At 42.0% G+C, this 24,271-nt stretch overlaps 1 protein-coding gene across 11 annotated transcripts in view; it reads left to right on the top strand.

The window, feature by feature from the left end:
* The window catches only part of TBL1X (transducin beta like 1 X-linked), a 261,662-nt gene that overhangs the window by 164,898 nt on the left and 72,493 nt on the right, over positions 1-24,271 (top strand). For all 11 annotated transcript variants that reach the window (XM_031660567.1, XM_031660568.1, XM_031660569.1 and 8 more), the window contains one exon: positions 14,736-14,823. The gene's annotated coding sequence lies outside the window, so the exon portion shown is untranslated. Of the gene's footprint in view, positions 1-14,735; positions 14,824-24,271 lie in introns of those variants that run through there.

Below are 24,271 nucleotides of genomic sequence, written 5' to 3'. Positions count from 1 at the left end.
GCTGAGGCAGGAGAATCACTTGAACCCAGGGAGCAGAGGTTGCAGTGAGCTGACATCATGCCACTGCATTCCAGCCTGGGCAACAGAGTGAGGCTTTGTCTCAAAAAAAAAAAAAAAAAAAACAGCAACAACAACAACAAAAACAGAAAAGAAAATGCAAACTAGTAGAAGAATGAGTTCCTTTTTTTTGGTTGTTTTTATTTTTTATTTTAAGATAAGTCATGTGGTGTAATGGGAAGCTGATGGGACTTAGGGTCAGACCACCTGGGATCATTCCTAGATTCCAGTCTTCCTGGCAATGTAGTGAAAGGTCTTCTCATCTTTGAGATGTCAGGGGACGGTGATGCAGTGGGGGCCAGAGTGTTAGGGAAGACTAAACTCATGTAACACGAAGCATGACGCACATGTTGCATGTGTCTCTTTGTACCACGATACCTTGGACATACATATTCCTGATCTGGTAAGATGAGATTCCATATGTTTTTTGTGACCTCAGCATCCCATGCCCAGACACTAAAGTCAAAGGGGACCATCAGAGTCCCCTAGTAGTTTGGAAATTCTGATCACCAGTCAGCAAAGATATTTGACTGTTGGAAATGTTTTAGATGGTGAGCTCTCTCTTTCTGTTTCGAGATTCAGTCATCCTTTCTGATAGTAGACACAGAAGTCTTTTTGACAAAGGCAATGCAAGGCCCTGCACTGGCTGACACTCCATGCGGTGTACTGTCCTTCCATGGCCTGTGCCGTTAGTTTACAGAGGTCAGTAATACCTGCCTGCCTCGCAGGGTTTGTGTCCAAGTGCTTCATCGTGGTAGAAGTGGTTTTTAATGAAACAGTAGATTTCTTGGTTTTGCTTCAAGTGAAATGCCTGAAGTGTTTGCTTTCCCAATGATTTCATGCTCTAAACTGCCTTTTTGTGGCCATGGTCCATGAGCATAAAGCAGCATCATGGCTATTCAGGCACATAAAAGCCAGATAGAAGAAAACCTCACTATTTAGCCATCATGTCAGAGAGAGCCAAACTGCATGTCTTTCTGGGCCCTGGTTTTTAGGGGATCAAATGTCACCCAGACCTTGAGTCTTAGTTAATCAGTGTCGCATAGCAAGAAAGGGTACTGAGGAATCAGAATTCTTACAAGGGTGGCAACGTTTATTTTATGAATTGAAAAATATTCCTATTCAGCAACTGTAGTCACACAAAATTAGACCTGATGTAAGGTTCCACACTTTTTAAAAAGCATTGTATATATATTTAACTAGGATTCTGTAGTCATTTATATTAGGAATATTGTTGCTAGTTGTTTTGCAAGTTTCTGGTAGCTGTAGTGCAACTAGGGAAGTATTTACATATTGAAGGCAGGATCCACCAATAATGTGCGGATTTTAACAGTAATTAGGGTTTCTGGGAATTACACAGGTTTCATTCTCAAAAAGTTAACTGAATTCCACAGATCAAAAGTGAAATTCATTCACTCATCTAACCATGCACTCTGTTGCTTTCTTGGTGAGAGGGATGACTGACCCACTTGGTCTTCATGGAGCTCGGTCTCCTCATCTATAAATAAGATATTAAGTGTTGACCTAAGAATCTATGAATCTGAATTTTACATAATGAGCGAGATGTACATGTGAGTGAAAAGCAAAACCCTGTGATAACTCATTTTTGTTTCAACTACAAGATTGTTTAGACACTGTGGACTAACTATAGCCAAGACGTATCTGAATCCGGAAAAAAGTATCATAGAAAATCCAAAAATTGGCCAGGTGCGGTGGCTCAATTCTGTAATCCCAGCACTTTGGGAGGCTAAGGCGGGCGGATCACGAGGTCAGGAGATTGAGACCATCCTGGCCAACACGGTGAAATCCCGTCTCTACTAAAAATACGAAAAAAAATGAGCTGGGCATGGTGGCCGGTGCCTGTAGTCCCAGCTACTCAGGAGGCTGAGGCAGGAGAATGGCGTGAACCCGGGAGGCGGAGCTTGCAGTGAGCTGAGATCACACCACTGCACTCCAGCCTGGGCGACAGAGCGAGACTCCGTCTCAAAAAAAAAAAAAAAGAAAAAAAAGAAAATCCAAAATCCAAAAATTAATTGAAGGCAGTTGCTTGTAGGTACAGCCCAAGTGATTGCATAAATTTTACACCAACTAAAAGTGTTAAAGAGTAACAAAATGAAGGGGTTAGAATGATTTGTGATGGATACATTGTGCATTGGAAATTGTAAGATTTCCCCAATAATTGTGTTTCAGTTGCCCAATTCCTGTTTATTCTCATTGTACAGAAGTAAGTTACTACTCCCTTCAATATAAATTACTGTAAATTGTAGAGAGTACTCAACATGAAGCCAGAACTTGGGGTTCAAATCATACCACTTGTTAGCTGTGAAGCCAACCTAGATTGTTCACTTACACTCTTCAGAAAGCAGCCTTTTTATCTACAAAATGAGAAGAAACAGGGCTGATGGGATGGTTCAGTTATATAAGGGACATAATATTAAATAGACTCTTTATTTCTGAATGGGAAAGTGAGGAGTTACTGCATTTAGAAGATGCATAACCAGCCTTGCTGTTCAAGAATGTTAGGAATGAAAACAGTTGATATGTGGTTCTCATGACTCAATTAAAAGATGCTATGTTTGTGTGAAAATTAAGAATACACCTGTACTGAACTTGTGGAAGAAGCTTAGAGCAGAGGCTGCCTGTGCATTAAGACTGAGAGGACTTGGAAAGAGAAGATTTTTAATGTTTTCCTTTTACATTAGGGTTTCCTAACTGTGGCACTGTTGAAATGTAGGGCTGGAGAACTATCTGTGGGAGGTCCATCCTGTGCACTGCAGGAGGTTCAGCAGCATCCCTGGGCATCCCCCGCTGGATGCCAGCAGCAGCCTCTCCTTATGGTGACCACATAAGTGTCTCCAGACATTGTCCAATGTCCCCTGGGGGGCAAAATCACATCTGCTTGAGAACCAGTTAAAATTTCCCCAATAAACATGTGTTACTTCTATAATTTTAATAGCAACTTAAAAATATATATATATATATCATTTCCAAACTGACAAGGCTAGTCGGTCCAGCTTCACATATTGAAGACTCAGAAGAGTTGGACTTTTTTTTTTTTTTTTTTTTTTGGAGACAGAGTCTTGCTCTGTTGCCCAGGCTTGGAGTGCAATGGCGTGATCTCGGGTCACTGCAACCTCTGCCTCCTGGATTCAAACAATTCTCCTGCCTCAGCCTCCCAAGTAGCTGGGATTACAGTCGTGTGCCACCACGCCCAGCTAATTTTTGTATTTTTAGTAGAGACGGAGTTTCTCCACGTTGGCCAGGCTAGTCTCAAACTCCTGACCTCAGGTGATCCTCCCATCTCGGCCTCCCAAAGTGCTGGGATTACAGGCATACAGCACTACACCTGGCAGACTTGGATGTTTTTATGAGGCGTTTGGGGCTTGTGTTCTGAAAGCATCTGCTTAACAGAAAGTGATACTGCATGACTGCCCCAAGGACTCCTGGTGGCAGCTGTGAAAGTGTCCAGGGACCAAAACCTGTGCTGAGGTTGCCCTCAGGCATCTGTGTTCTTGTCAGTGTGGGCATTCTAAGTAACCAAGACAAACCTGCTCTACTTGTGAAATACGGCACTTCTTCTGCATGTTAGTTGTCTGGGGTCACCTCGATGATATTAGGAGGTTATCTATTCTGCTTTAGTAATGTGTTAGGAGAGCACAGCTTAATCAATCTAATATGATATTGCTCTAAGGTAGGGCTCAGCAAACTACTGCACAGGGGCCAACTGGCTTGCAGCCTGCTTTTGTAGATAGTTTTATTATAGTTTTATTGGAACACATACACGTCTGTTTGCATAGACACACCCATTTGTTTACAGATTGCCAATGGCTTCCAGGTACAGGTGACTATGATGGCTGCGAAGTCCAAGATCCTTGCTGTTTGGCCCTTTAGAGAAAACGTGTACCTACCACTGCTCCATGGTTCTGGAACTTTCTCCCCTTCTGTTTCCACATCTAGGTATATCTCCTATCTGTTAATTTCAGAAAGGGGGAGGATAGTAAACAGCATAGCCAAACAAGACAAATTGTGATAGAGAGCACTGTGAATATTTCAACTTTATTCAGTGCTTTTAGCGAGTATCCGTGTGTTTCTCTGCATATCAGATGCATGTAATGTGTACCAGAGTGTATTTACGAAAATGCCTGGCTCATGTACTTGTTCATGAAAGAAGCAAAACACCATCATTTTCCTTGATTTAAAAAACTGGTAGCAGCATTCGCGCTGGGGAACTTTGAGAGAACGTGACAGTTGCGTGTAGGATATTGGACCAGACAGGCTGTTGGGGCCAGAGTTTGAAGAGGGTTTCTCAAGAAACAGACCGTACTAGGATTACATGGGAAGTGAGTGTGGAGTACCTCAGGATTGCTGATTGCTGGTTGTATGGGAGTGAGGGGCAGGATGGGGTTTAGTGGGGAGCTTTCTGGAAAGCCAGTCCCACTCTTCCCTGCATGTCTACTACCCCCGTCCAAGCACTTCCTTGGCTCTAACATGTCCTCATGAGTAGGGCCCATGACTTCCCAGTGTTATCTTCTGGAGAATTTAATACAGGGTTCAGGATATTCGTAAGTCCCATAAAGGTGTTTTAAGTGAACAGCTGAATGGCAACCTCAGTTTGATGATGCTCTGTCTCCTGGAAGGGCCTAATGTCTAGCTGTCTCCAGTCTCCTTCCAACAGACCAGCATCATCATGTTGTGTTAAGTTCATTTATGAATTCTCTACCCAAGGCATCTGCACTTAGTGTCCAGGAATCACTCGACGTTTTGTTTCTTCTTTTATGTTTTCTTTGCCTCCGAAATATCTTCCACAGATTCCCTAAGGAGGTAAGGAATTGTGAAGGAGGAGAACTATAAGCTGAATAGAATACAGTCATCCCTCGGTATCTGTGGGTATTAGTTCCAGGACCCCTGCATATACCAAAATCCGGGGAGGCGCAAGTCTCTGATATAAAATAGTGTCCTATTTGCATATAAACTATGCACATCTTCCTGTAAACTTTAAATCATAGATTACTTGGAATACCTAATACAATGTAAATGCTATGTAAATAATTGTTATATTGTTTTTAACATTGTTTTTATTGTATTGTTTTTATTTTTTAAAAAAATATTTTTTCTTTCTTTTTTTGACGCAGGGTCTTGCTAAGCTCACTGCAGCCTCTTCCTTCTGGGCTCAGGTGATCCTCCCACCTCAGCCTCCCAAGTAGCTGGGACTACAGGCGTGAGCCACCACACCCAGCTAATTTGTGTATTTTTTGTAGAGATTGGGTTTTACCATGTTGCCCAGGATGGTCTCGAACTCCTGGCCTCAAGCAGTCCTCCCGCCTTGGCCTCTCACAGTGCTGGGATTAGAGGTGTGAGCCACCACACCTAGCCTTAAAAATATTTTCAATCCTTAGATACAGAATTTGTGGATACAGAGGGGTGACTGTTCATATTTTCAAAGGCTGTATATCAACAACATATAATCAATGTATAACATATATGAGATATATGGATAATATATAAACATATATTCAGTAACAGCATATACGTGTATTCAAAGTAGTAGGTTTGTTATAGACAGCACAGAGAAGATTCTGGCTTTTTAAGTCCAGTTTCACAATCTCGGCCTCTTATTTATTTTGCTTTTATTTTTATTTTATTATTGAGCTTTTAGGTTCCGGGGTACATGTGCAGGTTTGTTATATAGGTAAACTCGTGTCATGAGGGGTTTGTTGTACAGATTATTTTGTCACCCCAGTATTCAGCCTAGTACCCAGTAGTTACCTTTGTTCCTCTCCCTCCTCGCACTCTTCACCCAGCAGTAGCCCACAGTGTCTGCTGTCCCTGCCTCAGCCTTTTCGCTGGAGTGGTTATACCATTTACCACTTGCTCTTTGTTTTCTGTTTGTACCACTTACTCTGTGTTTCCTTGTTCCTCTGTTCCTGTGTGCTTTTGCATAAATTGGGGCTTTTTCGTGACGATACTTTTCAGTAAGCTTATTGGCAATAACTCATTGCTTTATTTTTTAGGGTGTTGCTCTAGTGTTGACAGTTTTCATGTTTAACCTTATCACAATCTATGTTTGAAAGATATTTTACTTCACATATGAGAGCCTTACAACAATGTGCTTTCATTGTCCTTCCATTCTTAGTTCTTTGTGCTGCATTTGCCGTACATTTTACTTCTATACGTGTTACAAACACCATAATACATCGTTACTAATTTTGTACTAAGAAGTCAATTACATGGAAAATAATTCTTTTAAAGAGAAGAAAATATTTTTATGTTTATATTTACTATTTCTGCCACTCATCGTTTCTTTGTGGGAATCCGCATTTTCCAGCTGAAGTTTTTCTTCCCCTTCATGGAATCCCTTCAGTCTGTCTTGTAATGCAGGTCTACAGGCAGTGAATTCTCTCTGCTTTTGTTTGGTAAAGTCCTTATTTTGCCATCATTTTTTGAAAGATATTTCATCTGAGTGTAGAATTTTGCATTGATACATCCTCTCAGTTCTTTAAAGATTTCATTGTCTTCTGCCTTGCATAGCTTTTGACAAGAAGTTTGCAGTTTTTACTACAATTTTTCCTCTGGATATAACTTTTGGCTTTTTTTCCTGGCCGCTTTTAAGAGTTTGTCACTGATTTTCAAGAAATTGATTGTGTCTTGTTGGGGTTTTCTATTTCTTGTTGAGGTTTATCCTGCTTGGGGCTTGTTTAGCTTTTTGAATCTGTTTTACTTTTCTTAATTGAGAGTTTCATAACTTTATTTGATCTTGGAATCCTTAAAATGCGTTTTTGGTTTTTGTGGTTTTTTTGAGACAGTCTGGCTCTGTCACCCAGGCTGGAGCGGAGTGGCCACGATCTTAGCTTACTGCTTCCTCCACCTCCCGAGTTCAAGCGATTCCCATGTCTCAGCCTCCTGAGTAGCTGGGACTGCAGGTGCATGCCACAATACCCAGATAATTTTTTTGTAGTTTTAGTAGAGATGGGGTTTCGCTATGTTCGCCAGGCTGGTCTCGAACTCCTGGCCTCAAGTAATCTGCTCACCTCGGCCTCCCAAAGTGCTGGGATTACAGGCGTGAGCCACTGCGCCCATCCAAAATGTGTTTTAAGTAACATATTTTATCATCTCAGTACTAGTGTTTTATTAATGAACACTAAACCCAGTGAGGGAAACACTGATGAAAACCAGTGTTTATTATTTTTACATATTTTTATAACTCCATATTGGCTCCTTGGACCTTTTAGAGTTGGGTTACCAGAAAGCAATGGGGCATTTGCCTGGTATTGTGTAGAGGGTATGCGAACATGATTAGCTTGTGGAAAAGATATCAGTAACAATTGCCAGCGTAACCGCCAGCTTTACGGGAGTGCTCCAGTAGTAACCTATTTCCTTGTTTCAGCTATAAAAGCTATTACCACAATCTATCTTTCTCATTTTGTACAGTAATGATCCATGAATATACTAAAGGGAAATTGATGGCTTACCCAGGATTACCATTTACAGATGGCAGTACTGAAATGTTAATTTCAAAAACATTCAAACTCTAGTTTTCTTCCGTAGACATAGGACAAGCAGTTTTTATCATTTAATCATGCAGACTTGGTTTTAAAAGAAAACTCTTTTAAGATATTCTTTGGTTTTAATTTATAGCCTTCTAGTTTGCTTATAACATATATGCTTATTTTTAAAGAACATTAAAGGTTAGGCCTAAGGAATTCGTGTGCAAAATTGGTCATTGATTATTAAGAAAATAATACAAAACATTTTTTCGATGTCATATATACAACTTTAAAAGGGAAGGGGAGTCTTCGGAGTTGCCTCTGAGGAGCACATATAAAAAAGAAGGGTAGAGGTTGACTACAGTGGCAAAAAATAATCCACCTAGATCAAGACTATTCCAAACGTGAATTTAAAAAGAAAAAAAGATGAGATGGTAAGATATGAAGAAATAATGAATGCATTGTGACTTTCCACCTCCCCATACCCATTTTCATAATTTGGTGACTAGAAAGAGAAATGAGGATGCTGGCCCGATTTTGATTCCCAATGGATGACGCTCACACAGAACTGCCCTGCTTCTTGACACTATTATGATATTAAAAGTAACGTGTATTTTTATAAGTTATTACCATCTTGGCACACTTGCATTCATTTTAGTCAAGTACTGTCACCTTTAGATTTCAAGCTTGCAGTCTTAAAAATACACACGTTGGAGAACACATAGTCTTCTAACAGTAAAATCTCAGCGTATTAGAATGTTTAGTGACTGAAGTATTCAGAGTCAGTCAAAAAAGTATCTTTAGGATTTCCGCATGTGGAGATGTCTTTCATAGAGAAACCTGGGAGAGTCAGGCAAGCCCTAGCACGTAGAGCATGGAGTATCCTCATCTGCATGGGCACTTAGACACCTGGACAAGTCCTTCAGCAGTAAGGCGGGATGGAGGGGTTCACAGGATACGTGCTGCCCAGGATACGTGCAGCCCAGAGCTGGGAGAAAATCATGAGGGCCGACTAGACATTTATTGTACAGATGCACGACTGGCTGGTATGGCCTGAGATGTGGCAGTGAAGATGCACCATGAGGTTGTGGGAGGTGGGATTCATGGTAAATCCTAAGTTTTTCATCTTTGCGCTCACGATGCACAATAGCTGATCAAAGCTTTTAGCAAACTCTGCAGCAAATTAAAAGGCGGCAGAACCTCATGGTGACAACTGCAAACCCTGGAGCCAGGCTGCAAGCATTCACACCCCAGCTCCACCAGTCCCCAGCCCTGGGACCTGGACATGCAGCTACATGTCAGTGCATCAGTTCCTTCTGTATGAGAACGGGATAGTAACCGCACTCCCTCACACGCTCCTGTACGCATGGAAACCACCACTGCCATCTGACACAGTATATGCTGTAGAAGCACTTAGTGTGCTAGGCACATTAAATATTTAAAATTATTAATTAGATGGATTAAATAAGCTCAAAGCTCTCAGAAGAGAGCCAGGCATGTAACAGGTGCAATATGCATGTTAGCTATTATTATTATTTAATAGAGATGGGGTCTTGCTATGTTGCCCAGACTGGTCCTGAACTCCTGGCCTCAAGTGATCCTCCCACCTCAGCCTCCCAAAGTGCTGCAATTACAGGCATGAGCCACTGCGCCTGGCCTATTATTTTTTAATAATGTTATTTAACCCGGTGTTGCCAATTGTTTTGAAGTGTGGAGCTGTTTTTCAGATGACACATACTAAACATCTGCTAAACAGCCTGAGAAATGGCACTCTGAAGAGCATGCCTTGGCAGACACTCCCCTACTTACTCTAAAACTCCAGTCAATTGGCTTCCAAGTTCACTTGGTTCTCATTTTTCCTGGCAACAACTCTGCAAATTATTACCCCCATTTGATGAGGTGCTGGCTGAGAAGGCCCCTTGCCCAAGTATGTTTCCAACTTGCCTGTGACAAGGTGTTAGATTCTGAAAGCCGGGAGTGCTGGCCTCAGTTAGCTGAGTGATACCAGCGTGGGGGTCTTTCGAGGCTGCAGGCAAGATGTCCGCCCACCTAAAGGCGGGGTGGGGGCTGGGGGGGCCGTGTTCCGGCGCCTCCCTCCTGTGGCTGCTGAGTTGGTGTGGCTGTAGGCAGGGGACCTCAGTGTTGTACCGGGCTGGCCTCGCCATGAGCACCCGAAGGAATTTTATCATACAACTTTGATTCTGTTGTATCAGGAGATGCCAGTAGCACCTCCACTTCCAGTTGGGACACCCCAAAATATCTCCAGACATTGCCTAATATCCCCTGGGAGATGGCGGGGGGTGTGGGGAGGGGGTGGCAGCGGGCACTGTCACCCCTGCTCCAGAACACTCTATGAAAATACAGAAACGTGATGCCAATCCCATGCTGTTATTTGGGATTAAATGTGTAGTACATATGCTTCTGAGTGGGAAAACTTTGCTCCAAGCAGAAAATGGTGCATCCTTTGTTGTCATTGGGCAAATGCTTGGTAGGGATTTGATCTGTGTAGGGGAATGCTCAGTCTGCAGTGGCAGCCAGGTAGTGAGCGTGTGCAGCCCTGCACACAGCATGAGCTTGTCAGACAGACAGTGCTTGCCAAGCAGGGCTCTGGCATGCGGTCGTTGTTGGCTATGGCTCTTCCATGGGCAGGCTCCTGGCTCCTCCTTGCGAATCCATCCCCTTTGTTAGCCACCCTGCCTGCTGGCACTAGGCCTTCTGCTCCTTTCCCCAGATCCTGACTCTCTCCAGCTTGGCCTCTCTCCGCCCATCCTGTGGACCTTTCATTCCTGGGGAGGAGGAGACTCAGGTAAAGAAGGATAAAGGCAGAACGATGCCAGGCAATTCCACTGCTAGCCATTGCCCCAGGGACATGAATGTTCATAGCTGCATGGTTGACCCAAGCCAGGTGCCCGTCAGCCGCTGCCTGGAAAAACACAATGTGGTCCAGCCACGCAGTAGCATAGTATTCAGCCATAAAAGGAGTGAAGCCCTGGAACGTGCTACAACATGGATGCTCCGGGAAAACATGTTCAGTGAAAGAAGCCAGATGCAAGAGGTCACATATTGTATGATCTCATTTAGTGCCCCAAATAGGGAAATTCATAGAGCCAGAAAGCATTCTGTGGTCACCAGGCCTGGGGGAGGAGGGAATGGGAGTGACTGCTTAGTGGGCACCAGAACTCCTTTCCAGGTGATTGAAAATGGTTTGGAACTTGACATAGGTGGTGGTTGCATAACATCTGAATGTACCACTAAATCGTACACTTTAATTTGACCAGGCTTGGTGGCTCACACCTGTAATCCCAGCACTTTGGGAGGCTGAGGCAGGAGCATCACTTGAAGCCAGGAGTTCGAGACCAGCCTGGGCAACATATTAAGACCCCTCATCTCTACTTTTTTTTTTAAAATAAGAATTTTTTAAAAGAAAAACAACAAAATGGTTAATTTTATGTTCTTTTTACTCCAACTGAAAACAAAGGGGGAAAAAACCAACAACAACCACGTATGGTCCAGGGGAATGTCTATGTTGGGCCTGAGGTGTGCTGTTCTGGTTTTTCTTAGGTGAATGGGTTCTGAAGGCTGTGTCAAAAGGGGAGCCTTTAAAGTTGCTAATTCTTTCCTGATAGGAAAAGAATATAATTTCTGAAAATGACTGCTTTTGAGAAATGCCCCTTTCTAAATTTGAAAACATAGTATTAAAAAGAAGAGTTTCTCAGTGCTTTAGATGATTATTTCTTGTATTCAATGTAAAACTCCCTTACAGTGGTTTTACAAATCTGCAGAGGAATTCACAAAGCACGATTGAAAAGGGATGTGCAGGATTTATAACTGAATGGGAACAAACCAGCCGATTTGCATATAGGATGAAATTTAGCTGAGGGTGTTACTGAGTTTGGACAACATTTGGCTGGACCTTTGTAACTCTTCAGCTCTGTGAAACAATAGTTGTGTGAAGAATTAAAAGGTGGAAAATGAACTGTCTGTGACTGGCTCACATATGCCTAGGTCTATTTCCAGGCACAACGAGCAGTGAAATGATAGTGTCGGTGAGGCACCAGTTCAAGGAAATATACAAAGACTGCCTACTCATAAATACACAATGGAGTGATAACCGGTGCTTGCACTTGGAGATCTAGAATTCTAAAACATCGGAAAACAGTAACAGACCGTTCTGTGTCCTTTTCTTTAAAACTATCTCTTGAAATTTTCGTGCTTACCCCAAGAACATCCTCAAAGATGCCAGTAAAAATAACTCCACAGGAATCTTTCTGAATTCCAATATCCATGGGAAAATGCTGCATTTTCTTCTGATTTTTCACAATAGAATTAAGGCAGACATCATGAAGAAATGAATGTGTAGAGGACTTCCAAAGTTTATATTAACGTGTAATCAGCAACCATAATGTTTTGAATGATTATGTATGGCACATCCTTCATTCATTAAGCTAACTTTTATCAAGTATGTGTTATGTGTTATGTGTCAAGCCTGGACTGTAGAAATGAACCTGAAGAAAGGACTCTTCCTCCTGTTCGGGTAGAAAAGGTGTAATGTGTGTTATGGATGATGTGATGAAAGGAAACGCTGGATACCATGAGGAAAATTGAGATCATCACCCAGGGATTCTGTATTCTACTTAGGGAATAGGCTAAACATCAAAATACAGCAATTTGAGACAAAGGCAGGCGGTAGTCCCAGAAGGGTAGGTGTCAAATCCCCAAGAGCATCGGGGGATCCAGGTTCCCTTTGTGTTACTATCCTGCCTTCCTAAAGGTCAGACAGGCTCTCAGGCAACCCCCATGACCACAAGTTGTGCACATCCTTCCCCAGCTCTTTTCACCTACCATTGGCAAGAACTCAGTAGTGGAAAAGAGAAATTTTGGGGGAGGAGCAGGCTGGTAAATTTGCAGTTTCTAAATTATTTTGCATTTTACTTGATTACAGTGTTTGAATTCAGTTTTTTGAGGAAATGTATGTGGCACCAGGAGCTCTATTCTAACCTACTTTCTATGGAGAAGCAGGTACATGCTGTGTTGTATCAGTTTAGAGAGCCCCTTCAAAACTTCTCGTGTTCAGTGTGGAGGAACTGTCGCTATACATGCATGGCACACCACACCAAGAGCAGAGGACTACCAGAAAATTAGAATCCCTTTTACATTTGTCACATATCAGCATTTATTTAGTTGTAAAAATAAAGAGCATATGGCATTTGTTAAAATCATTTGCATTTCACACAAATATTTGGCAATATGTAAACTTTCTTGCCAGGGCTGTTTATTGTGGTTCTACTTGTGTACTAATAATGGGAAAATCAGTAATGACCAGGTGTTGGAAGGTCTGATTTCTCATTTAAATTTATTGTTTCTAGCAATAAACTAATTATTTTTGACATGTTTCATAACCAGAAGAATGTTATTAACCGAAATCATAATTCCTATTTTTGTGTTGATCACACACAGATGATAAGTTAATTATACTTATTGAATTTAACAACATATATAAGAGATAATCTCAAATTTCAAGACTCTCATTTGTGGGTTACCATCTGTTTTGGACCAAAGAATAGGAATTTGATTGCAAGCTTTCTTCTGAACAGCTTGTAATAAGAGCTGTTTGTATATTAATTACTTATTGAATTATCGTGGGTTTTAATGTTTTAATTTACAAGCAATTTGGAACTTATTGTGGTGACATCTGCTCATATTTTGATACTTTATGGTATTTAGCAATTTCATCATAAGGCTATTTTTTCCCCTGGTAATTTATAACCCAACCCTGAAAACAGTAATTTGGTCTTTCCAGCTCACTATAAGGAGTATTGTCCTGTTTCATCTCAACTGCAAATTTTTTTCCATAATTAAAAGTATATTTTATAAGCACAATCAAGATTCCTTTGTGCCTGCTTCCCTGGTGCCCTTTCATTTCTATTCAGAGTTACAGATGAATTTAGTTTCACTCTCATTATTTTACTTCAGTGGTAGATTTTTTACAAATTGCCCTGGTTATTACTTTCATCTTGAATATCCTCATGGTTTTTGTTTTGAATGTGCTGTAATACATTTTAGGGGCCTGTGAACCTGCTTGTAGATTTTTTTTAATCTCCTTCCTTTAAAACAACATAACTATAAACATGACTCAGTGGGAATAATTTACTTGAATTTCCTTAAAACACTTGAGTTTCTATATAAACTCCCTAATAAGAAACACCTTCACTCATAGCTTCACTTCTGGACTTCAATTATATTAAACCTGGTACCTTTTTATTATCACTTAAGACTATTAAATAAGAATTTAGAGAAAATGGTGGACATTTAATTTCCTTAGTTCTTGAATTTGTAGAGGATAGAGGATAATTTATACTCTAGGAGGCTGGAATCATTCACAACCAAAGAAATTTTATAAGGTAAATATCATTAGGTAAATGGTTTATTGATTAGTATTTATGGTGACTGAGAAATAGAAACAACTTTTGATGTAAAGGATTATCATTTTATGAGCTATAAACCTGGCTTCCTCATAAATCAGTGCAAATGGAACCCTTGTGAAACAAAGGTCTGCAAAAAGTAAATGAAAAGTTGAGACGTTAGTGGGTGCCTTTGGTTTTCTTGATTTTAGGGGAGCCAGAGGAGAAAGGATTCTGACCCGTTTGTGTGTTTTTATGAGCACAGCACATGAGAATGCGTGTGTGCACACAAATGTGCCTGCCAGAGTTATTGGAAAGCTAGCCCAGGCGATGGGGAATGTTTAGCTAAAGCGTGTTGTCTTCTCCCGAGGGTGTGCACAGGTTCATGTATCAACTGCATCAGGCCCTGTTCCAAAAACAGTGGTATTTCAGGGGAACCTTAATGTATCTTTAAATTTAAGATTAATTTAAATCTTTAAATTATCTTTAAATAATAGCAGTAGCAATAGCTGAGCTAACATTAATTTTATCTATTTTGAGACACTTTTATTTCAGAACTTCTACATGCATAATAATGCCTGACCGGCCACTTTTAATTTCTCCTTTTTTTCACTTTGCAAACAAAACCTTACAATCTGTGCTATGGACTAAGACAGAAAATAAGAACCAATAAAATGTGTTAAGTTTGAATTAGGATGAAAAAAAAAAAACCTAAAGGAACTGGATGGGTGAGAGGTAAACACACCCCAGTGTTTTTAAGTCTTTTGTGTTAAACCTTTCCCTTTCTCCCTAGGCTGGTCCCCGCAGACGCCTTGCCATTTCTGTGACCGGATGCTGGGAAGCCTGCTGGTCAACAGGTCCACACATGAAGTCATCATAAGGTAAGCAGCCCAGCTGCCATTGGATCCTTGTCCTTGTACCTGAAATCCGTTTGAGGAGCAGAACCGCATTTTCCCAAAACGGAACCCGTTCTGCTTTAAATGATGTTTTCAGGGGAAGTGCCCGGTCTTTCTCCTTACTGAAGGTTGAAGGTAGTAGACAGACTATCATTAAATCATTGTGAGCTGCATAGTCAATTCCAAATGAGAAATTTGCCTTTTTACTGACTTCTGAGAATTTGGGAATTTGGGGTTGTGTTTTTTGTTTGTTTTGTTTTGTTTTGTTTTGTTTTGTGTGTGTGTTTGTTTTGAGACAGAGTCTTTGCTCTGTCACCCAGGCTGGAGTGCAGTGGTGCGATCTCAGCTCACTGCAACCCCCGCCTCCCAGGTGCAAGCGATTCTCCTGCCTCAGCCTCTCAAGTAGCTGGGATTACAGGCGCCTGCCACCACACCCGGCTAATTTTTAAAACAGTTTTAGTAGAGACAGGGTTTCACCATGTTGGCCAAGCTGGTCTCGAACTGAGCTCAAGTGACCCGCCCACCTCGGCCTCCCAAAGTGCTGGGATTACAAGTGTGAGCCACTGCATCTGGCCTGCCTTCTGAGAATTTTGGATCCTGAAGGAACTATAACAAAGTTTTCTGGGTCTTACCAGGTGAGGATGACACCTTCTAAAATCAACCTATCTTGTCAACATTATGAATTACAATTATGCAGACAAGTTAATTATAATTGGGTGCATGAGTATAGATTTTATTTGGCTCCTATATCTTAATTCTATGCTTTATCAGTTTCTTAATATGATTTGTGTCTGTCTCCAAATTGATTTGCTAGTTAACTTTGAAACTTATTCGAAAACCATGGAGATTGCTATGTGTAAATCTGGTGAGATGCTTAGGTTTCCTGACTAGCAAACCAAACAATTGTATGTGCACAGGTGTCAGGAGTTGAGAAGCCCATAGCCCAAACTACAACTGAGACCCATGCCTCAAAAGTTCTGTAAAAGTTACCTTATTACCTTTTAGTACATGGGAATTTAGTTTCGTTTTACTTAATTGTTATTTAATTTTCTGTTTCTTTCTCTAATGCCTTTTTAATTTTTTTAAAAAAACAAAAACCTATAGAACTTGGGCAATTTTAAAGCATAAAGATAGAATTTTGAGGAAGCTTTTGATTTACTATTTTAAGAGAACCAACTAGAACTAAAATGATAGACTTAAATTTAATTAAAATAAGCAGCTTACTGTTTGAGGTACTTTTGTTTAAAGCCAGACATACGCATATGTAGATTGTTTTAACAAGTTACACATGTATAAATATTTTAATGAAAGGTGTAGTTTGTTTATAAAAACAAAATTTGTAATGTATTAGTGAATTTGAATTTTCTGACTGGCTCTTTCACTCAGTATGTTTTCAAGGTTCATGTGCATTGTGGCATGTGTCATTTCTTTTTATGTCGGAATATTCCATTGTGTGGCTAGATTATGGATAGAACGTATTTGATTCATGCATCAGTTGATGGAAATTGGGGTTGTAGTTCCCTTTTGGTTGTTATTAAAAATGATGTCACGAACACACATACACACGTTTTGTTGTGTGGACATATGTTTCATTTCTCTGTGGCATTTACTTAGGAGTGGGTCATATGGTATCTCTGTGGAACATTTTGAGGAACTGAATTTTTCCAAAGTGACTGTTACACCAGTCAATATTTTTCGAAATGCCATTGAACCATATTTTAAATGTCAGAGGGAAGATGGGAGGGGATCTTTATCTCATCAGTGTTTTGAGTGGGTTTTATTTCAGTACTTTGGGAACATAAGCTTCAGTTTCATTGAATCTAGCACACATTGAATTTCTCCTGTGCATGAGGTATCTGTGTTTGGCTTTCTACATGACTGAGTGTTTTTGTAGCCTTTGATAACTTGTGCGGTTTATACATGCAGATAGTCATTTGGCATTATCCTCAAAAATGGTGCTCTGTTGCTATAGTTCATCAGTCAGGTTGAGAATAACCTATATAACATACTATTTCTGCCTATGTTGCGTGCCACACCTCAGAAAGTGAGGGCTTATAACGGTTTCCTTGAGGTGTGCGTGGTTTCAACACATGTCCTCCTTTCAAAGGCATCCATCACAGACCTTGGTGATAGTGTTTTTTGTAGTTGGTATGATTATGAGGAATGTTCACATTCAGGGGCGTTCACTGTTGAAGTTCTCAGGCAGGAAGATTCCAAGCCGAGAAGGGACTAGGCAGTTGTTCTCGGATGTAGGGGTGGGAAAATCTGTGGCAGAGCAGGAAGGACTGAGAGCAGGCTCAGCAAGCGTGTTCTGTGATGGGCCTGATAGTTAGGGGCTTAGGCTTTGCGGGCCAGGCGGTCTGTGTTGCAACTGCTCTACTCTGCCATTGCAGTGTGGAAGCAGTGTAGGCCCTACGGAAATGAATGAACATGGCTGAGTGCCAAGAAAACCTTATTTATAGACACCGATACTGGGCTGCAGTTTGCTGACCCTAACCTAGAGGAACACAACTGTTTTCTTTCCACCTTTTCTAATTGTGGCCTTTTGAGTTGGAGGCCACCTGGAGGGTGAGGCTCCAAGAGGCCCACCCAGGGGCCATGATGTGATGAAGACAGAATCTAAATTGTGGTTACATAGCGAAGGCACTGCAGGTATTTGGGGCTCAGGACTTTTACATGAGGAATTTGAGGGCCTTTCTGCCACATAAGAGGGAGTGGCTCTGGGCCTGTGTAACTACCCTAGCTTGGGTTCTCATCCTGGGGGAATCTCCACCCCCAAGGTACCTGGGAATGTGTGGAGACATTTCTGGTTGTCACCAGTGGGGTAGTGGGTGCTACTGGCATCTAGTGGGTAGAGGCCCGGGATGCTGTCAAATGGCCCGCAGTTTACAGGACATCCTCCCCAACCCCTAAATGTCAATCGTGAGGAGATTGAGGAGTCCTGCTCACTGCTGCTTCAGTCAGCCCTTTATTTGGTACTTGTTGTCAGTCATATGGCTGGGAAATTGTAGGCTATTGGGGCATTTCATTACAAAATTTAGTACCTGTGTTTGCTGACATAAACATGAGGATGGTTGGACTCTCATCTACTATTTGGGGTTCATGATGCTTTTAGTTTTTTCCTTTTTTAAAAACGTCTTTGTCATTTAAATTTAAGTCTCAAAAGTTGATACAGGCCAGGCTCGGTGGCTCACACTTTGTACTCCCAGCACTTTAGGAGGCCAAAGCAGGAGGATCACTTGAGGCCAGAAGTTTGAGACCATCCTGGGCAACATAGTGACACCCCCATCTTTACAAAAAAATGAAAAAAATAATAATTAGCCAGAGGTGGTAACACATACCTGTAGTCCCAACTGCTCAAGAGGTTGAGGCAGGAGAATCGCTTGAGCCTGGGACGTTGAGGCTTCAGCGAGCTATGATTGCACCTCTGCACTCCAGCCTGGGCAACACAGTGAGACCCTGTCACTAAAATAGAACACAATGCTGATATAACACCAAGATTTATATGAGATCCAGTCCACACTGGGGGATGGGGCACCGCCTACCTTTCTATCTGTAGAGTAAGCTTCAGAGTTTATTTTTCACAACTTCACAGGCCACATCGTATGTGTAGGTGAACCCACTGCTGACTCCATCTACTGCCAGAAAGAGACTCATCATGGTCAAATTAAATCCTTCATATGTAGGTGAAAGATCACAGTGTCTATCATGACCAGATTGCATGTATTCCTGAAATTTGTTTGAAGGCCCGGTGCACGTTGTGTAGAAACTGTGTTCAATCTATCTTAAAGATAATTAAAATCCATAAATTAATTTCTGGCTGGAAAATAGATCATAACGGCTCTGTATATCAGAAGTGCTAGGTTAAAGACCACGGTCATCAGGAAAATAGGATGAGCTAATGCTCTGTGGAAGCGGTAGCATCAGTGCCTTCCAAGGCAGTCTGCTCTGAAATCTTGGGCACGTGCATCTGTGTTGAACTGCGGCCAGAGGAGGGGGAGATGAAAGGAAGGCGGTGCTCTTTTTCTTACGTGCATTGTCCGGCTCCTGTGATGTGGATTTCCCTGGTAGTGGCTTGCTCTTGCTAGGTGGAGCATTTTCAAGAGGGCTTCCTTCCTGTCACCACAGCATCTGCCATTGCTTTGGATGAAAGCCCCAGCCAACCACTAATTAACCCAGAAGGGTGCCGGGGCACGGGAAAGACTTTTCTGAATGCCTCATCACGGGGATTTTTTTGTTTTGTTTTGTTTTGTTTTGTTTTTGAGATGGAGTCTCGCTCTGTCATCCTGGCTGGAGTGCAGTGGCACAATCGGGTCACTGCAACCTCCGTTTCCCAGGTTCAAGCGATTCTCCTGATTCAGCCTCCTGAGTAGCTGGGATTACAGGCGCATGCCACAACACCCAGTTAATTTTTTTGTATTTTTAGTAGACATGGGGTTTCACTGTGTTGGCCAGTCTGGTCTCAAACTCCTGGCCTCAAATAATCCGCCCGCCTCAGCCTCCCGAAGTGCAGGAATTACAGGTGTGAGCTACTATGTCCCACCAGGGATGATTTTATTCTGTGAAAAGCGGCGTTCCTTTTCTCACACAAAACCTCTCCTCTGCTCAGCCCTCCCAACCCTGTGGCCTCCTTTCCTCTGTAGTTGTTTTCATACTGATTATCTCTGAAGACATTGCCAGGTTGTTTTTGTTTGTTTTGAGACAAGGTCTTGCTCTGTCACCCAGGCTGGAGTACAGTGGCGAGATCTCGGCTCACTGCAGCCTCCGCCTCCGAGGTTTAAACGATTATCGTGCCTCAAACTCCCAAGTAGCTGGGAATACAGGGGCGTGCCACCATGCCTAGCTAATTTTTGTATTTTTTGTAGAGATGGGGTTTCACTGTGTTGCCCAGGCTGATCTCGAACTCCTGGACTCAAGTGAGCCACCATGCCCAGCCGACATTGCCAGGTTTTCTTTACATTTTAATAAATATGAAAACAGTCCATGTTCAGAGTAGAAAATACACAATATGTAGAAAGATACACATGCAATTGGGAGCCGTGCTTTTCCCACACAGCCGCCTGTCACGGACATTGCCCCTGCCTGAGATGCTGTTTTCCTGGCCGCATCTTACGCCACTAGTTTATTCCATATTTAAATGGAGGTGTCACTGCTCGGCATTGGAGCTCCAGTAATGAAGAAATAATTCTTTGATTATATTTATCATTTCAGACCATTGACTCCAAGTAAATAAATATAACCATAAAACTAATGGGAAATTTTTCTTTGCAGGGAATATTTTCTTACCGAAAGTATTATATATCTGATAGTGGGTAAATGGAGAGAAGTATATGAAAGAAAGAAAGCAACATAAAATATTTTTATGCATTTCTCCCCAAACTTTTCCTCTGTATGTGTTTTCCTACAGGTTTAGGTCAAACTGTAACCTTGTTGGCCCTCTTTTCTGTTTTGTTACCGTCCCCTGCAACCCAGTTTGGGACATATCATAAATATCTTTCCGTTAAGCTAGCTATGAAATTTTTAACTTGTGCTGCGAGAGCACATCGTTTAATGTCAAGCAATGTAACTTTCAATCCTGACTTCGCTGGGATTTAAGTTGGTTATCTTCCCTAAGCCTTTATTTGTTAAACCTATAAAATGGTAATAATAAGAGTAATGGTGATATTTATCTCTTGGAGTTATGACTGGTGAGATCAATCGTATCATGCACGTAGCACTCACACCTGATAGCTAGTATACAATACATGCCGTGTATTGGTTTCTAAAGTAATCTTCATGGTGGCCTGGTAGTTCCCGTATGTGTTCACTGCCATTTATTTCATCGTGCTGTCACTGGACAGTGAGATTGTTTCAAGAACCACACATTGACTTCTTTACAATTACATAGGATGAAAAGTCGTGCAAAGTGGTAAAACAAGCCTATGTCAGCCCCCAAATAAGCTGCTCCCCAAGCAGATGTTAGAAAAGCTGTATTGGGATTTATATGTAAACTTTATACATACATTTAAAATTCTGTCTTAAGCTAGCTACTGATTGTGAAATGAAAATAAACTCAGTTTACATCTGAGCAGAGAAGAGAGCCGCTGTCTCCAAGTGGGCAGACTCTGCTCATTTCCGTGAAGCTACTTGGAGAAAGAAGTGCCCTTTAGAGGCTGAGGTCAGTTCAAGCAGCTCTTCAGTGACCCTGGCTCGGTGCAGTCTGCATGGAGACAAACCCTAAAGACCTGAGCCTTGCCCAGACCATCCTTCCAAGCAATGGATTCTTCCAGCACGGACGCCAACAGCCTAACTCATAGCAGAAATGACACTCGCTCTCTCAGGTCCCTTCAGAAACCAAGGGATACTTTAGAAGATCTTAAAAGACGTTTACATAATAGGGCAAATGGCTGAAAGATAAAGCCTCCCCTCCAGTGATGTCAGAGGAGCTCCCCTGCATTGCCCTTCCTGTGGTACACGCCCCTTCATCAGCTTATGCTTCCTTCGCTGTTTCAGAACACGGCTGGCCTCTTGGCAAGAAACGAACTTGCCCTTTCTGTCCTTAACTACCAGCACCAGCTCTCCAGCAGGCCCCATGTGATTCTACTTTTTAAGATAATTAAAACAGCAATTAAGATTTTGTTGTTTGGGGCCAGTGTTCTCCCAGAGAATGATGGCATATTGAGTGCCCTAACTACATACTCAATGAAATGAAACTCTTAAACAGCCATTTCTCCTGGGACTAAATTCTGAACTGTTTTGTGAAGGGAACTGCGAATTAATAGGACTTTTGGCCACCTTGAAAGCAAGGCTTAAAAAAAAAGAAATACTATAAATAATTTCCCCTTCAGCTTCTTGACGGCTCTAAACCCCAAATTATCACTTATATTGAATTACTTCTCTTTAGCAGAGAAACTTCAGCAATGCCATCAGCCCATGCTCATTTGTCCTTTGCCTTCTTTAAGCAGCACAGTGAGAGAATGTTGTGGCTTTAACCCAAAGTGGAAGGTGGTTGTTTCCTTTTTGCGCAATCACAACTCCAAACACCTCAAATCAACCTAATTGAAGGTGTCTTTAATCAGAGCTGGGTCAGGCAAGAAAATAAACACAGTTGCTCTAATTAAGACTCCCCTTTCCTCCCCCTCCTGTTTGGGGCCAGGGAGGAGCTGTGAGTGCTGCCAAAGCTCTCCTTTATTTTAGAACTGGAGAAATTGGAAAACATCCACAGGAGTTCTCAGAACTCGAAGGCTGGAAGCGGATGCTGTTCGGGAAACCGGTTAGGTGTTAGAATGCGGCTTGTGTCTCCAGCTGTGTACATACTAGAAAAGAATGCCCAAACACAGGCCTCTGGTGGTAGTTCTTTTGGGGGGAGCTTTGTGTGTGCCACCTTGCCTGCTTGCCATTGCTGATGAGCCAGGACGAGGAGTGGAGCCCTGAGTGGTCATGGGCAAGGCAGGTGTGTGTTTCCCTGATCCTCTCCTACTGACCTTTCAGGTCTCTCTTGGGGAATTGCTGGAGGGGCAGAGATACCAGCTCCCACATACTGGATATTTTCTGTGCATTGGGCTCTGCATAAAAGCATTGACTCCTCACACTCTCCCCTTGACATAGGGGCTATTTTTACTCAGTTTAGAGATGAGGAAACAGCCATATAACTGACCCTCCAATCCCAGGGCTGGAAAGTGGTAGAGCTGCCCCTAGAAGTCAGGGTCTCTGGCACTTAGCCAAAGGCTCCGTGAATCCCACATCTTTTCCTGTTCTCCATGGCTCTCAGGACGTGATCTGCCTTATCTCTAGCCAGTAAGACTATACGGATGGGGACTCTCACCCTGATTTACCCTAACTTTATTGTAATAAAGTCATAACTGTCATAAGAAGTAATAGTTGCCATAAAAAGTAGTAATTATAATAAAGCATGAACATTCCAAACTCCATGTTACTTGTCCACAAAAAATTGTTCGTGGCACAGAAGACAAAGGCAGACTTCTCCCCACAGACTACATAGCTGTCAGTGGCACTTTGCTTTGAACCTTGGTGTAGAGGGCAGTCCTCACGCCCTGGGCTGAGGGGTGCATGTGACACATCATTAAAAGTCAAAAACCATTTTCATAGAGCAGGTCCTCCCCACATGTCCACACAGAGCTCCTGTGCTTCTCTCCTCTTTCTCTGACTTCTTCCAAAATCGTGGGTCTCGTCTCCAGAATTTAACTTGTCTTTCTTCCAAAACGTCCCTCCTCTTCCGTGAAGGAAGGTGCTTGTGGACTGGCCTTAGGAAATGTCGCCCAGACAGGAACGGAACACCAGTGTGCCATCACTCAACCCAGAAGCGAGGTTTGCAGTGGCCTTCTCTCCGCTTGAGAGTTCTGCTACACTACGAACACCACTATCATATTTATTTGTGGGAAATTGAACCACAAAGCCCTGGGCGGGGGATCCATAATTTACCATCTTCCTGTGAAATTTAGTTCTGGTCTTGGAAAAAAGAGGAGGAGGAATTCTTATTCCCAGCCTTGTGTGTGTGGTGAGGTTTGTCTGGAACAGTGGTTCTTGCAGAGGAATACTGGCCAGGTATTGACTTGAGTCAAAAAACTGAAAAAGATCCACGAAAACAACCACCACCTTCAAGTGAGCCGCTTAGAGATAAGCACAGCTAAACACCGGGACACCCAGCTGATGGACGGTTTCTCTTGATTTTGGTGTGATGAAGCCCACAGAGCTGAAGGGCATTAAATACAGCTGTTGGGGCTAGGGGTCCATTCAGAGAATATTCTCATGCTTGTATCTAATAATCTAAGAATATATATGTAGATTCTACAATTTTTGGAATTAGGTTTTAAAAGAAAAATAATCATTTAAAAGCTAGCGAAGTACATGTTTGTTGGGGGAGAGAAGTTTGATCCAAATATTAAATCAGTCTTAAAAAATTAAAATATGTTCTTGAGATGGAGCAGTCAGTCTTACCCAACAACATTACATCCTGGCTTGATTGCAGGCCATGGATAGTTTTTGTTTTGTTTTCTCTGCTGCTTAGAAATCAAAAACCCTTTAGAAAGTTAACAGTGTATTGGGGAAAGCATGCCAATCCTTGGACCCTAACTTATTATACATTTAAAGACAATGAATCTGTGATCAGAAAGCAGAAAGCCAGAGCTGAAGCAGAAGGGTTTCTAGTTGGAAGAAAGAAAGATGCATAAAGCAAATTAGAGGAATGGACTATTAAAAATGGCCTGTAATCCCCATCTCCTCAGGATCTTATATTCTCATTCTCCATAGTTCTATACAAACACATGCACAGACACCTGTATTTATCACAGATGCTCCTGGGGTGGGGACTATTAACCAGGCTATGTATACAGGGGTTTCATCTCCACAAATCAGGATATCTTCTCTTCTTTTGAGGCAAGATCTCACTCTGTCACCCAAGATCTGACTCCACTCAGTGGAGTGCAATAGCATA

Source organism: Papio anubis, chromosome X, assembly GCF_008728515.1.
Source record: "Papio anubis isolate 15944 chromosome X, Panubis1.0, whole genome shotgun sequence".
NCBI classification, from domain to species: Eukaryota; Metazoa; Chordata; class Mammalia; order Primates; family Cercopithecidae; genus Papio; species Papio anubis.
This window is presented reverse-complemented; position numbering and strand designations above follow the sequence as displayed.